General features: G+C 37.7%; 1 non-coding gene across 1 annotated transcript; it reads left to right on the top strand.

Moving 5' to 3' along the window:
* Positions 1-11,297: 11,297 nt before the first annotated feature.
* Positions 11,298-11,404, top strand: LOC143660513 (U6 spliceosomal RNA). Its single transcript, XR_013164108.1, has one exon. It is a non-coding gene; the product is annotated as a U6 spliceosomal RNA (small nuclear RNA).
* Positions 11,405-14,886: the final 3,482 nt, after the last annotated feature.

Genomic DNA, 14,886 nt, shown 5'->3' with positions numbered 1-14,886 from the left:
ATGATGTGTATATTTGTGTGCTTTGTATTGTCAGTCATCTCCCTGTGACCCTATTCAAAGTTTTCCATTTTGGATTCCATTCGTTCTTTTGTCTGTTCAAGTTTGGGTGATCTGTCTTCTAACTCATTGAAGACAGAAGACAGAACTGTCTTCTGTCGCTTCAAATATACTGTTGTGTGCCTCCAATATATTTTTAACTTAATTTACAGTGTCTTTTATTTCCATAATATCTGTTATTTTTCTATGTATTCTTACAAATTCTTCTTTATGCTCTTCTAGTGTCTTCTTAATACCCTTTATCACTTTATATACATTTTCCTTCACTTCCTCAAATTGATTCAGGAGATTTGCACAACTTTGATTAGTTGGTTCCTTGAGAAGATCAATAAATTGGCAAACTCTTAGCTAGACTGACAAAGACAAAAAGAGAGAAGCTGCAAATAAATAAAATCAGAAACAAGAGGTGGACATTACCATGGACCCTAAAGAGAAAAAAGATCATATGTGGTTAGAATGAACAACTGTATACTAAGAAGGTAGACAGCTTAGATGAAATAGACTACTTCTTACAAACACATGAACAACTTTGAGAAGAAATAGAGGACCTCAACAAACCAATAACAAGTAAAGGATCAGATCAGTTGTCAAAAACCTACCAAAAAAAAGTCCAGGATATACAAGCAAGTTGGCATAAGGAAGTGTGAAATTTAGTTAGTCATTTAGAGCAACTACAAATAACCAGGAAATGGCTGGAACAACTGTTTATGTGATATCCATGACAGGACACATTTTACACTAATTCAGAATGGGGGGTAAAGGCAAAGATCATAATAGGGAACTATAAGTAAAGCCCCAAAACTGTGGAGGTCAGTGCCCCTCCCCAACTGGAACGGCAAGCAGTTGGGAAAAAAAAGAGGTAGTCTCTTCTCGGAGCAGGGGAAGGTAGTTTAACCAAGCTCCAACTGCAGTTTATCTGAGCACAGATAAACCCAGAGAAAGTGGAAAAGTAACCCTTAGGGCTCTTCTGGCAGAGAGGAGACAAGGCTGATGAACAAAGAAAAAACAACAATGAAGATTTTGGAGGCCAAGCTCAGAATACTGGAAAAGGATGTGCCACAAGAAGAGGGTACACAGAGTCAGGTAATCAATTCTGATCTCCACTGGCAAACATTTGGGACAGGCTCTGTAAAAGGATTTTTTTTCTCCCTCTCTCTCTTCCCCGCCCCCCCCCGCCCCCCCCGCCCCCTTTTTTTAAAAGTACTCTAAGTCACTCATTAGAGAAAACTGCAGGTATTTTACCTTTTTTTTTTTTTTTTGCATGGGCAGATACTGAGAATTGAACTTGGGTCTCCAGCACTGCAAGCAAGAACTCTGCCTGCTGAGCCACTGTGGCCCACTCTACAGGTATTTTAAATTGTCAATTCAGACTTAGGCAAGCTCAGACTTAATATAGGTCTGAGAGACAATGTAACAAGTCTAGTGAAGGAGATAATTCCCTAAAGGGCATATATTCCCCAAGAAAAGTGTGGGGGGTGAGGCCCAGCTCAAGTGGTGGCCTCCTTCAGAGAATTCAGACCCCAGGGGCTGGCAGTCAGAAACAACTTAAGCTTGCCCTCACATCAGCCACTGTCCCTGGTAGGGACAGGGTCTGCAGAGAATTAAAAGCTCCATACCACTTTACATGGGTGGGACACTGAAGGCTGACAAGTGCCACCTGCTGGGCAGGATAGGAAAACACAAAGTTTAGAGGCTCCATAGGAAAATCAGACCTGTTGGTTCTCACCCTCAGGGAAACTTGATACCGATTACTCTCTTCTCCTGAGACCTGTACCTGACTTGTCTGGGAAAATCTGATTCAGGTTGATCATATCTGGAAAGTCTTTCCTCAGACCCTGCCCAGTTCCAAACAGGTAGGGTAAGAAATGGAAGAGCTGAAAAATTCTGACAGGTTAAACAAAATATATGTGTCATGGGTGTCCCAGAAAGAGAAGGGAAAAGTGGCAGAAAGACTAATGGAAGAAATAATCACTAAAAATTTCCCATCTCTTGTAAAAGACAAAAAAAATTACAGATCCAAGAAGCACAATGTGCCCCAAACAGAAAAAATCTGAGGAGACCTACTCTAAGACACTTATTAATCAGACTGGCAAATGTCAAAGACAAAGAGAGAATTCTGAAAGCAGCAAAAGAAAAGTGATCCATACAAGGGGAGCTTAACAGAAATATGTGAGGATTTCTCAGCAGAAACCACGGAGGTGAGGAGACAATGGCGTGATGTATTAAAGATACTGAAAGAGAAAAACTGCCAACCAAGAATTCTATATTTGGCAAAACTGTCCTTCAAAATGAGGGCGAGTTAAAATATCTTTAGACAGACACTGAAAGAATTTCTGAAAAGAGACCTGTTATACAAGAAATACTAAAAGGAGCACTACAGGAAAATATGAAAAGACAGAAGAGAGATATGGAGAGGAGTGTAGAAATGAAGACTATCAGTAAGGGTAAAAAGAAAGGAAATATATGATGATATATCAGAATAAAGTCAGGATATGCACCAACATGGATGAACCTTTAGAACGTTATGTTGAGTGAAATTAGCCAGAAACAAAAGGACAAATACTGTATGGTCCCACTAATATAAACTAACATTAATGAGTGAACACTGAGAGTTGAAGTTGAGAAAGAAGGAAGAGATTGGGTATTGGATGTGGAAGGAGAACAGAATGTTCAGCAGGATTGATCATAAAGATCCAGAAATGGACAGCCCAATACTATCTGATGGTAGTACAATATTCTAAGAATACTGAACAAGGACAGCAAGCCCCAGAGTGGACAAAGATGGTGATCTAATGTACAAATATAAGAATGTTTTTACATGAGGGAGAACAAATGAACACCTTGCACTGTTGAAAATGGGACAGTATATGGAAAAAATACAATCAATGCAAACTAGGGGTCTACTGTTAACAGTAACACTGTAATACACTTCCTGTAAATGTAACAAGACAACATATCAAAGCTAAATGTTAATGAGGAGATACAAGGGAGGGGTATGTAATTGTTAGTGTTGTTTTAGTTTCTCCTTTTAATTTTCTTTTATTTTTTATTCTACTTTTTTCCGCCTCTTTTCTTTTTTTTGCAGAAGAAATTGAAATGTCTGCGTATAGATTGTGGTGGTGAATGCAAACCAGGAACCACTGGTTGTTAACTTAGGATGGACTGTAAATTGTTTAAAAATAAACAGATAGAAATGCTGGAGAAAATGTGGAAAGAGAGATGTACCTATTCACTGTTGGCACAGAAGTACACTGGTGCAGCCCATCTGGAGGGCAGTATGGGGGTTCCACAAGAAGCTAAGTGTAAGGTTGCCATATGTTCCAACAATTCTGTTATTAGGTATATACTTGGAAGAACTGAAAGCAAGGACCCACATGGACATTTTCAACTGGTGTTTATGGTGGCAGTATTGAAGATTTACAATAGATGAAGATGGCCTAAGAGTACATCGACTGATGAACGGAAGGGCGAACTGTGGCATATACATGAAATGAAATATTGAATGGCTGTAAGAAGGAAGAAAATTGTGAGGCATGCAACTAGGTGAATGGACCTTGAGAATAGTATGTTGAGTGAAACAACCCAGAAAAGATAGATACTATAATGCCTCACTAATATGGACTAACTATAATGTGCAAACTCAGCTGAATTTGAGAGCAGAGGTTATCAGGGAAAGGCTTATTGTAAAGGTTCCTAGATTGTAAGCTCTTACAGCAGTCACATCTATTCAGGAGTTGTAACTGTTATATCTAAATTCTGAAATGCAAGAGCTCGTCATGTATAATCTGGTCGTTTCCTTGAACTTTGGGTATTTGTGTGACACCTAAGACTCACAACTAGAGTTCTGCAGCTATGAAAGTCAGCATTATTCCATATATAAATGTTTAAAAACCTGAAAAAGATATTAGACTTCAATTAGAGATATGACTGAAGCCAATCTGGTTAGGACTAAGGTAAATCAGGCTAAAGGATAAAGGATGATAGTGACTGTATATTGAAATTTCAACTTATGTGTGAGACCAAAGGAAGAGATGCATATTTGGTGCAAATTTTATACTTTCTGTAGCATACTATCTAATTTAACTGGTATGATCAGTTTATTCGAATTCCAAAATTAACATGGAACCTTGAATCGGGAGTGAGATCTTGTTGGTTTATACAGGTTAGTGTGAAGCTCTGATACATCCCAGAGTACTCTGCACAGAATATTGAAAAGTAAAATGTAAGAAAACATTTCAAGTTCTAGTCATAGGTGGTAGTTTCTTAGACTTTACATCTGAACCATAAGCAACAAACAAGAAAAAAACAGATAAATGAGAGTTCCTCAAAATGGAATACTTCAGTGATTCAAAGGACTTTTGTAAAATGGGTGAAAAGGCAATGGGCTAAATGGGAGAAAATAGATGGACCCAACATATTGACATCTAGTATTTATAACGAAATCCTATAGCTCAATAATCAAAAGATAATGCAATAAAAAAATGAATAGATATTTTTCCAAGAGGAACTACAGATTGCTAAGAGGCACATGAAAGGATGCTCAGCTTCACTAGTTATTAGGGAAATGCAAATCAAAACCACAATGAGGTATCATTAAACACCAACAACAGATGAATGGATAAAGAAAAGGTGGCATACACATACAATGGAATATTATTCAGCAGTAAAAAGGAAGAAGTCCTGAACCATGTGACAACTGGATGAACCTTGAGGACACTATGTTAAATGAAGTAAGTCAGACACAAGTGGACAACTATTTTATAATTTCACTGATATGAACTAATTTTAATACATAAATTCATAGGCAGAAAACATAGAATATAGGCTACTGGGACACAGAGTGACGCTAAAGAATGGGGAGTGGTTGCTTAATATGAGCAGGATGTTTCATTAGGGTGAACTTAAACATTTGGATATGGACAGACAGATATGTTATTGTGAGAATAATTAACAGTGCAGTATGGTGTGTAACTGTGGCAGAAATGGGAAGTTTAGACTCACGTATACCACCAGAAGTAAAGTTGGAGGTTGTGCCAGTTTGAAACTGTCATGTACCCCAGAAAAGACAAGTTCTTTAATCCTCATTCAATATTGCTAAGTGGCATCTTTTTCATTATTTCCTTGGAGATGTGACACACTGAATTGTGAGTAGGAGTTTTTATTTATTTATTTATTTATTTATTTATTTATTTATTTATTTATTTATTTTATACATGGGCAGGCACTAGGAAACGAACCCAAGTCTCTATCATGGCAGGCGAGAATTCTGCTACTGAGCCACCATTGCCCTGAGTAGAGATTTTGATTAGATAGTTTCCATGGAGATGTGTCTCCACTTATTCATGGTAGGGCTGCTTATTAGACTCATTAACAGGGAACCATTTTGGAAAAAGCTTTAGTGCCAACAGAGCCCACAAAGACAGAGATCTTTGGAGAAGGAGAAGAAAAATACCCCCAGGGAGTCTTATGAAATGAGGAGAGAAAGCTAGTAAACATCGCCATGTGCCTTTCCAGTTGACAGAGGCGTCCAGAAGCCAGAGACCCCAGCAGATGCCAGCCATGTGCCTTCCCAGCTGACAGAGGTGTTCTGGATGTTATCAGTCTTTTTTGCATGAAGGTAATCTCTTTTTGGTACCTTAATTTGGACATTATCATCACCCTAGAACTGTTAACTTGTAACATAATAAATTCCCTTTTTAAAAGCCATTCTATTTCTGGAATATTGCATTCTAACAGCTTTAACAAACTAAAACAAAGGTTAAAACATGGGAATGTATAACACAGTGAATCTTGTGTTGGACATTGTGATGAACCATACAAATACAAAAAAGTTCTTTCATGAGCTAGAGCAAATGTATGACACTATTATAAAGAAGTAATAATAGAGGGGTACATCGGGAAAATGTACCTATTTCAAACTATGGACTATAATTAGTGTAATGTTTTAATACTCTTTCATCAATAGTTAACAAATATACCACACAAAAACTATGGGCCAATAATATGGGAGAATAAGGAGTATAAGAGGATTATAATTTTCTTTTTTATTTTTAATTCTTTTCTGGAGTAATGAAAATATTCTAAATTTGATCATGGGGTTTATGCACAATCATGTGATAATTCTATGAACCAGTGATTGTATACTGTATACTTTGGATGGTTACTAAGCTGCCTAAATATATCTCAATAAAATTCCTTCAAAATAAAATAAAAGAAAATTTAAAAGATAGGTTAAAAATGCAATAGAGTTTAAAATGTTCAGAGATAAACAGAAACTGAAAGAGTTCATCAACAAGAGACCTGACCTACACTGATAGTAAACATTCAGAAATGGATAGCACAATACTACCTAACTGTAATACAATAATGTTAGAACACTAAATGAAACTGAATGTAAGAATGATAGAGGGAGGAGCCCTGGGGGCACAAAAGAAATCAGAAGGAAAGATATATGATAAAGACTGAGATGGTATAATCTAGGAATGCTTAGAGTGTATAATGATAGTGACTAAATGTACAAATTTAAAAATGTTTTGCATGAGGAAGAACAAAGGAATATCAATAATGCAGGGTGTTGAAAATAGATGGTAATTAATATTTTAAAACTAAAGTTTTATGTGATGAAAACTAAAGTCTTATGTGTGAGACTGAAGCAAAAAATGTTTATTTGGTATAAAATTTATATTTTGACTAGTGCATTTCATAATGTAACGTATGTGGACAACTTAATTGAACACCATAAGTACATGGAACCTTGAGATTTTGTAGGTTTGTCCAGAGTGATGCATCAATAAATCCAAGAAGGATTTGAACAGTGAATAAAAAAGTATTTGCAAAGTCCCCTTGAGGCAATGGTGAAAAGGGGGGAAAATTCATCTTCCCCAAGTGGAGAATTTTTGATATTCTCACAAGCAGTGGGGACAACCAAAGCAATAGGCTGAGCCTCCAATCTTGGGGTTTGTTAATATGAAACTTAACCCTACAAAGAATAGGCTAAGCCTACTTAAAATTAGGCCTAAGAGTCACCTCCAAGAGAACCTCTTTTGTTGCTCAGATGTTGCCTCTCTCTCTCTCAGCCAACATGACAAGCAAACTCACTGCCCTCCCCCTCTCTATGTGGAACAAGACTCCCAGGGGTGTGGACCTTTCTGGTAACATTGGACAGAAATCCTAGAATGAGCTTGGACTCAGCACCAAGGGACTGAGAAAACCTTCTTGACTGAAATGGGGAAGAGAGAAATGAGACAAAATAAAGTGTCAATGGCTGAGAGATACCAAACAGAGTCGAGAGGTTATCCTGGGGGTTATTCTTATGCATTAAATAGATATCACTTTTTTAGTTAAGGTGTAACAAAGAGAGGCTGGAGGGAACTGCCTGAAAATGTAGAGCTGTGTTCCAGTAGCCATGTTTCTTGAAGATGATTGTATAATGATATAGCTTTTGCAATGTGACTGCGTGATTGTGAAAACCTTGTCTGATGCTTCTTTTATCTACCTTATGGACAGATGAGTAAAACACATGGATTAAAAATAAATAAATAATGGGGGAACAATTGTAAAAATGAATTTAGTAGATTGAAATGCTAGTGATCAATGAAAGGGAGGGGTAAGGGCTATGGTATGTATGAATTTTTTTCTGTTTTCTTTTTATTTCTTTTTCTGAATTGATGCAAATATTTTAAGGAGTGATCATGATGATGAATACACAACTATGTGATGAAAAAAAGGAATGTTCATATTTTATGTTGATTGGTTTTATTAATAAAAATTTGAAAAAAAGAGACCTGACCTAGAAGAAATACTAAAGGGAGTTCTGCAGGCTGAAAGGAGAAGATAGGAGAGAGAGGCTTGGAATAGAGTGTATAATTTAAGACTACCAGTAGGGTAACTAAAAGCATAAAAAGAGACAGGCAGAGACAGGGAAAGATGGCAGCATAATGAAGTACAGAATTTCATCCTCCAGAGAAGCTAGTAAATAGCCAGGAACTGTACAGAACAACTGCTGGGGAGACACTAGTGACCAGACACACAGTATACCCAATTTGGAATGGATAGAATGACTGAGATCCCACAAGAACTGTAGGTCTCCCAAGTCACAGAAGCTGATGCCCCTCCCCCATGGGCGTGGCAGGCTAGTTCCTCGAAGGGAAAGGTAACAGACTTTGCTAGCAAGGATTTAGCTCAGTTAAGCTCCAATTGCTGAATTCACTAACAAATTCCACCTAATGAAAACAGGGGCAATCACAGATAAACCTGGAGTAAGTCTTAAAGGAACCAGGACTTTTCGCTCAGGTAGAGATGGCGCAGGGCTGACAGAAAAAAACAGAGACTATTTTAGTTGGAAGCACAAAATACTGGAAAATGGCAGGATGCCAAGAAAATGGGGCACACAGAGCCACAAACCAATGCAAGCTCTTGACTGACAAATTCAGGGAGTGGGCTCTGGCTGTGAAAAGGCTTTTTTTTTTTTTTTAATTTCTTCTTAACAGCTCATTAGATAGAAATGCAACCACTCTCAGGTTCAAGCACTGCCCCAGGCAAGGATAGAATCAAGGCATAACTGAGAGACAAAGTAACTACTCAGGTGAAAAGAATTAATTCCCTAAAAGTCATATCTTCTCCAATAAAAGGGGGACAAAGCTCAGCACAAATGAAGACCCCCTTCAAGGAATTCAGGCGCCAGGGGCTGGAAAAGAGAAACAATCAAAACCTGCCACCTCCCTCAAACTCTGTCTCAACCACATCACTAGCAGGGAGAGGCTGCTGAAATTAAAACACCACATCATTTTACGCCACTAGAGAGATGTGGACTGACAAGCACAACATGCTGTGAAGGAAAGGAAAAGCACAGTCTAGAGGCATCATAGGAAAGTCTGACAACTTGCTAGGACTCATTCTCAGGGAAGCTTGATACTTGCTACTCTCTCCTCCTGAGATGTGGGCCTGCATTGTCTGGGAAAATCTGACTGGGATCAATAATGTCTGAGGAGACCCTCTTCAAAATACAAAAAGGCTCCATATAGGCAGAGCAAGAAGCAGAAAAACATGAACTGAAAAATTCTGATCAGTTAAAGAGAACCTATGCTAGAGGTCTTGAAATGAACGCCAAAGTACAGATAGAGAACAAAGCCATCTAACAAGAAAATCCTAGGTAAAACAGTTAAAACAACCTCCAGAATAAACTAATTAAAGATAACAAATACCTAGACACCAGCAAAAAATAATAAACCATACTAGGAAAATCAAGGATATGGTTCAGCCAAAGAAACAAACCAATAGTTCAAATAAGATACAGGAATTGAAACAGCTAATTCAGGATGTCAAAAAGACATGCAAAAATTCATAACAAGGAGGGGCCAAGATGGTGGCTTAGCAATGTGCGCATTTTAGTTCGTCCTCCAAGAACAACTACTAAATAATCAGAAACAGTACAAAACAGCTCCCAGAGCCACATCAGTGATCAGACACACAGTGTACCCAGTCTGGATCAGCTGGACCTGCTGCAAGCCTCCCCAGAACTGAGTTCCTCAAGTCACGGTGGCCAGTGCATGGGGCCCCTCCCCCACAGGTGGCTTCTCAGAGGGAAAGGAAAGAGACTCTTAACCTGGTCAAGGCGGAGATTGCTCATTGGGCTAACGGAAAAAGAGGAAAGGGGAGGAAACAGAGGTTTTTGTGGCTGTGTTTCTACAGAGATTTGGCTGCCTCTGGATTCAGCGGCAGGACTTCTTGGGCTGCAGCTGCCCAAAGCATAGGCAGAAACAGACTGCTTTCAGGGCTGTCTCCCACCTGTGCCTTCCCCGGGGTGGGGGGAGTGAGGTGAAGCCCAGCTCAGGTGGAATCCCTCCCTCAAGGAATTAAGACCCCAGGGCTTGGCAATTTGAAGCCACTAAAACCAGCCTACAACCTCTCCTCTGTCTCCATCCCACCCCTAGCACGGAGAGCCTCTAAAGTTAAAGGTGCTGCAACATCTTTTGTTGGTGGGACCCGCAGGCAGACATGCACCACATACTGGGCAGGATAAGAAAAACAGAGCCCAGAGACTTCACAGGAAAGTCTTTAAACCTGCTGGGTTTCACTCTCAGGGAAAACTGATGCAGATGACTCTTTCCCCCTGATAGGAGGCCAGTTTAGTCCAGGAAAACCCGACTGGAGTCTATGATACCTATGTAGACCCTCCTAAGGGTGGGGAGGGAAAAGGCACCATACAAGCAGGGCAAGAAACAGGAAAACAAGAACTGAAAAATTATCCTCTGTTAAACAAAACCTAAGCTAGATGTCCAGAAAAAGCTGAACTGAAGGTCAAAGAACAGATAGACAACAAATTCATCTAGCAAGAAAACCCTAGGTAAGAGAAGTGAAAGCAATCTCCATAATAAACTAATTAAGGTAATTAAATGTCTAGACACCAGCAAAAAATAACAAATCACACCAGGAAAATTGAAGATATGGCCCAGTCAAAGGAACAAACCAATAGCTCAAATGAGATACAAGAGCTGAAACAATTAATTCAGAATATACGAACAGACATGGAAAACCTCATCAAAAACCAAATCAATGAATTGAGGGAGGATATGAAGAAGGCAAGCAATGAACAAAAAGAAGAAAGGGAAAGTCTGAAAAAACAAATCACAGAACTTATGGGAATGAAAGGTGCAGTAGAAGAGATGAAAAAAAATGGAAACCTACAATGGTAGATTTCAAGAGACAAAGGTTAGGATTAGTGAACTGGAGGATGCAACATCTGAAATCCAACAAGAAACAGAAACTATAGGGAAAAAAATGGAAAAATATGAGCAGGAACACAGAGAATTGAATGATAATGTGAAGTGCACAAATATATGTGTTGTGGGTGTCCTGGAAGAAGAAGAGAAGGGAAAAGGAGGAGAAAAACTAATGGAAAAAATTATCACTGAAAATTTCCCAACTCTTATGAAAAACCTAAAATTACAGATCCAAGAAGTGCAGTGTACCCCAAAGAGAATAGATTCAAATAGATGTTCTCCAAGACACTTACTAGTCAGAATGTCAGAGGTCAAAGAGAAAGAGAGGATCTTGAAAGCAGTAAGAGAAAAGCAATCCATCACATACAAGGGAAACCCAATAAGACTATGTGTAGATTTCTCAGCAGAAACCAAGGAGGCAAGAAGACAGTGGGATGATATATTTAAATTACTAAAGGAGAAAAATTACCAACCAAGAATTCTATACCCAGCAAAATTGTCCTTCAAAAATGAGGGAGAGTGCTCACTTCAGCAGCACATATACTAAAATTGGAACGATACAGAGAAGATTAGCATGGCCCCTGCGCAAGGATGACATGCAAATTCGTGAAGCATTCCATAAAAAAAAAAATTAGGGAGAAATGAAAACATTTTCAGTCAAAAAATCACTGAGAGAATTTGTGACCAAGAGACCAGCTCTGCAAGAAATACTAAAGGGAGCACTAGAGACAGATATGAAAAGACAGAAGAGAGAGGTGTGGAGAAGAATGCAGAAAGAAGAAAAATTAGATATGACATATAAAATCCAAAAGGTAGCATGGTAGAAGAAAGTACTACCCATACAGTAATGACACTAAATGTCAATGGATTGAACTCCCCAATCAAAAGACATAGACTGGCAGAATGGATTAAAAAGCAGGATCCTTCTATAGGCTGTCTACAGGAAATACATCTTAGATACAAAGATAAACATAGGTTGAAAGTGAAAGGTTGGGAAAAGATATTTCATGCTAATTACAACCAGAAAAGAGCAGGAGAAGCTATATTAATATTCAACAAATTAGACTTCAAATGTAAAACAGTTAAAAGAGACAATGAAGGATACTATGTACTAATAAAAGGAACAATTCAACATGAAGACATAACAATCATAAATATTTATGCACCAAACCAGAATGCCCCAAAATACATGAGGCAAACACTGAAAAGGGAAATAGACACATCTACCATAATAGTTGGAGACTTCAATTCCCCACTCTCATCAATGGACAGAACATCAAGAGAGAGTATCAATAAAGAAACAGAGAATTTGAATATTACAATAAATGAGCTAGACTTAACAGACATTTACAGGACATTACACCCCACAACATCAGGATACACCTTTTTCTCAAGTGCTCATGGATCATTCTCAAAGATAGACCATATGCTGGGTCACAAAGCAAGTCTCAACAAATTTACAAAGATAGAAATCATACGAAACACTTTCTCAGATCATAGAGGAATGAAGTTGGATATCAATAATAGGCAAAGCGCCAGAAAACTCACAAATATGTGGAGGCTCAACAACACACTCTTAAACAACCAGTGGGTCAAGGAAGAAATTACAAGAGAAATCAGTAAATATCTTGAGGAAAATGAAAATGAAAATACAACATATCAAAACTTATGGGATGCAGCAAAGGCAGTGCTAAGAGGGAAATTTATTGCCCTAAATGCCTATATCAAAAAAGAAGAAAGGGCAAAAATTCAGGAATTAACTGTCCACTTGGAAGAACTGGAGAAAGAATAGCAAACTAACCCCAAAGCAAGCAAAAGGAAAGAAATAACAAAGATTAGAGCAGAAATAAATGAAATTGAGAGCATGAAAGCAATCGAGAAAATCAATAAGACCAGAAGTTGGTTCTATGAGAAAATCAATAATATTAATGGGCCCTTAGCAAAACTGACAAAAAGAAGAAGAGAGAGGATGCAGATAAATAAGGTCAGAAATGGAAGAGGAGACATAACCACTGACCCCACAGAAATAAAGAAGGTAATAACAGGATACTATGAACAACTTTATGCTAATAAATACAACAACGTATATGAAATGGACAACTTCCTAGAAAGGCATGAACAACCAACTTTGACTCAAGAAGAAATAGATGACCTCAACAAACCAATCACAAGTAAAGAAATTGAATTGCTCATTAAAAAGCTTCCCAAAAAGAAAAGTCCAGGACCAGACGGCTTCACATGTAAATTCTACCAAACATTCCAGAAAGAATTAGTACCAATCCTGCTCAAACTCTTCAAAAAAATTGAAGTGGATGGAAAGCTACCTAATTCATTCTATGAAGACAACATCAACCTCATACAAAAACCAGGCAAAGATATTACAAAAAAAGAAAACTACAGACCAATCTCTCTAATGAATATAAATGCAAAAATCCTCAACAAATTCTAGCAAATTGAATCCAGTAACACATTAAAAGAACTATACATCATGACCAAGTAGGATTCATCCCAGGTATGCAAGGATGGTTCAACATAAGAAAATCAATTAATGTAATACACCATATCAACAAATCAAAGCAGAAAAATCACATGATCATCTCAATTGATGCAGAGAAGGCATCTGACAAGATTCAACATCCTTTCCTGTTGAAAACACTTCAAAGGATAGTAATACAAGGGAACTTCCTTAAAATGATAAAAGGAATATATGAAAAACCCACCGCTAATATCATCCTCAATGGGGAAAAACTGAAAACTTTCCCCTAAGATCAGGAATAAGATAAGGATGTCCACTATCACCACTGTTATTCAACATTGTGTTGGAAGTTCTAGCCAGAGCAATTAGAAAAGAAAAAGAAATACAAGGCATCAAAATTGGAAAGGAAGAAGTAAAACTCTCACTCTTTGCAGATGATATGATACTATATGTTGAAAACCCTGAAAAATCCACAGCAAAACTACTAGAGCTAATAAACGAGTACAGCAAAGTGGCAGGTTACAAGATCAACATTCAAAAATAGGTAGTGTTTCTATACACTAGTAATGAACAATCTGAGGGGGAAATCAAGAAACGAATTGTAAATCAAGAACAATTTAGAATTGCACTAAAAGAATAAAATACCTAGGAATAAATTTAACTAAAGAGACAAAAGACCTATTGAAAGAAAACTACAAGACAACTGTTAAAAGAAATCACAGAAGACCTAAATAGATGGAAGGGCATACCGTGTTCATGGATTGGAAGACTAAATATAGTTAAGGTGTCAATTCAACTGAATTGATTTACAGATTCAATGCAATACCAATGAAAATCGCAACAACTTCCTTTTCAGAAATAGAAAAACCAATAAGCAAATTTATCTGGAAGGGCAGGGTGTCCCGAATTGCTAAAAGTATCTTGAGGAAAAAAAAATGAAGCTGGAGATCTCACGCTGCCTGACTTTAAGGCATATCATGAAGCCAAAGTGGTCAAAACAGCATGGTACTTGCATAAAGATAGGTATGTTAACCAATAGAATCGAATAAAGTGTTCAGATATAGACCCTCTCATCTATGGAAATTTGATCTTTGATAAGCCAGCTCACCTGGGACAGAACAGTCTCTTCAATAAATGGTCCCTAGAGAACTGGATATCCATATGCAAAAGAATGAAAGAGGACCCGTATCTCACACCCTATACAAAGTTAACTCAAAATGGATCAAAGATCTAAACACCAGGTCTAAGACCATAAAACAATTAGAGGAAAATATAGGGAAATATCTTATAAATCTTATAATTGGAGGCGGTTTCCTACACCTTACACTTAAAGCAAGAGCACTGGAGAAATAAATAAATAAATGGGGACTCCTCAAAATTAAACACTTTTGTGCATCAAAGAACTTCATCAAGAAAGTAAAAAGACAGCCTGCACAATGGGAGACAATATTTGGAAACGACATATCAGATAAAGGTTTAGTATCCAGAATTTATAAAGAGATTGTTCAACTCAACAACAAAAAGACAGCTAATCCAATTACAAAATGGAAAAAGACTTGAACAGACACTTCTCAGAAGAGGAAATGCAAATGGCCAAAAGGCACATGAAGAGATGCTCAATATCTCTGGCCA

This window comes from Tamandua tetradactyla, chromosome 16 (assembly GCF_023851605.1).
Source record: "Tamandua tetradactyla isolate mTamTet1 chromosome 16, mTamTet1.pri, whole genome shotgun sequence".
Taxonomy (NCBI): Eukaryota; Metazoa; Chordata; class Mammalia; order Pilosa; family Myrmecophagidae; genus Tamandua; species Tamandua tetradactyla.
The sequence above is the reverse complement of the archived record's forward strand: the minus strand, read 5'-3'. Positions and strand labels throughout refer to the sequence as shown.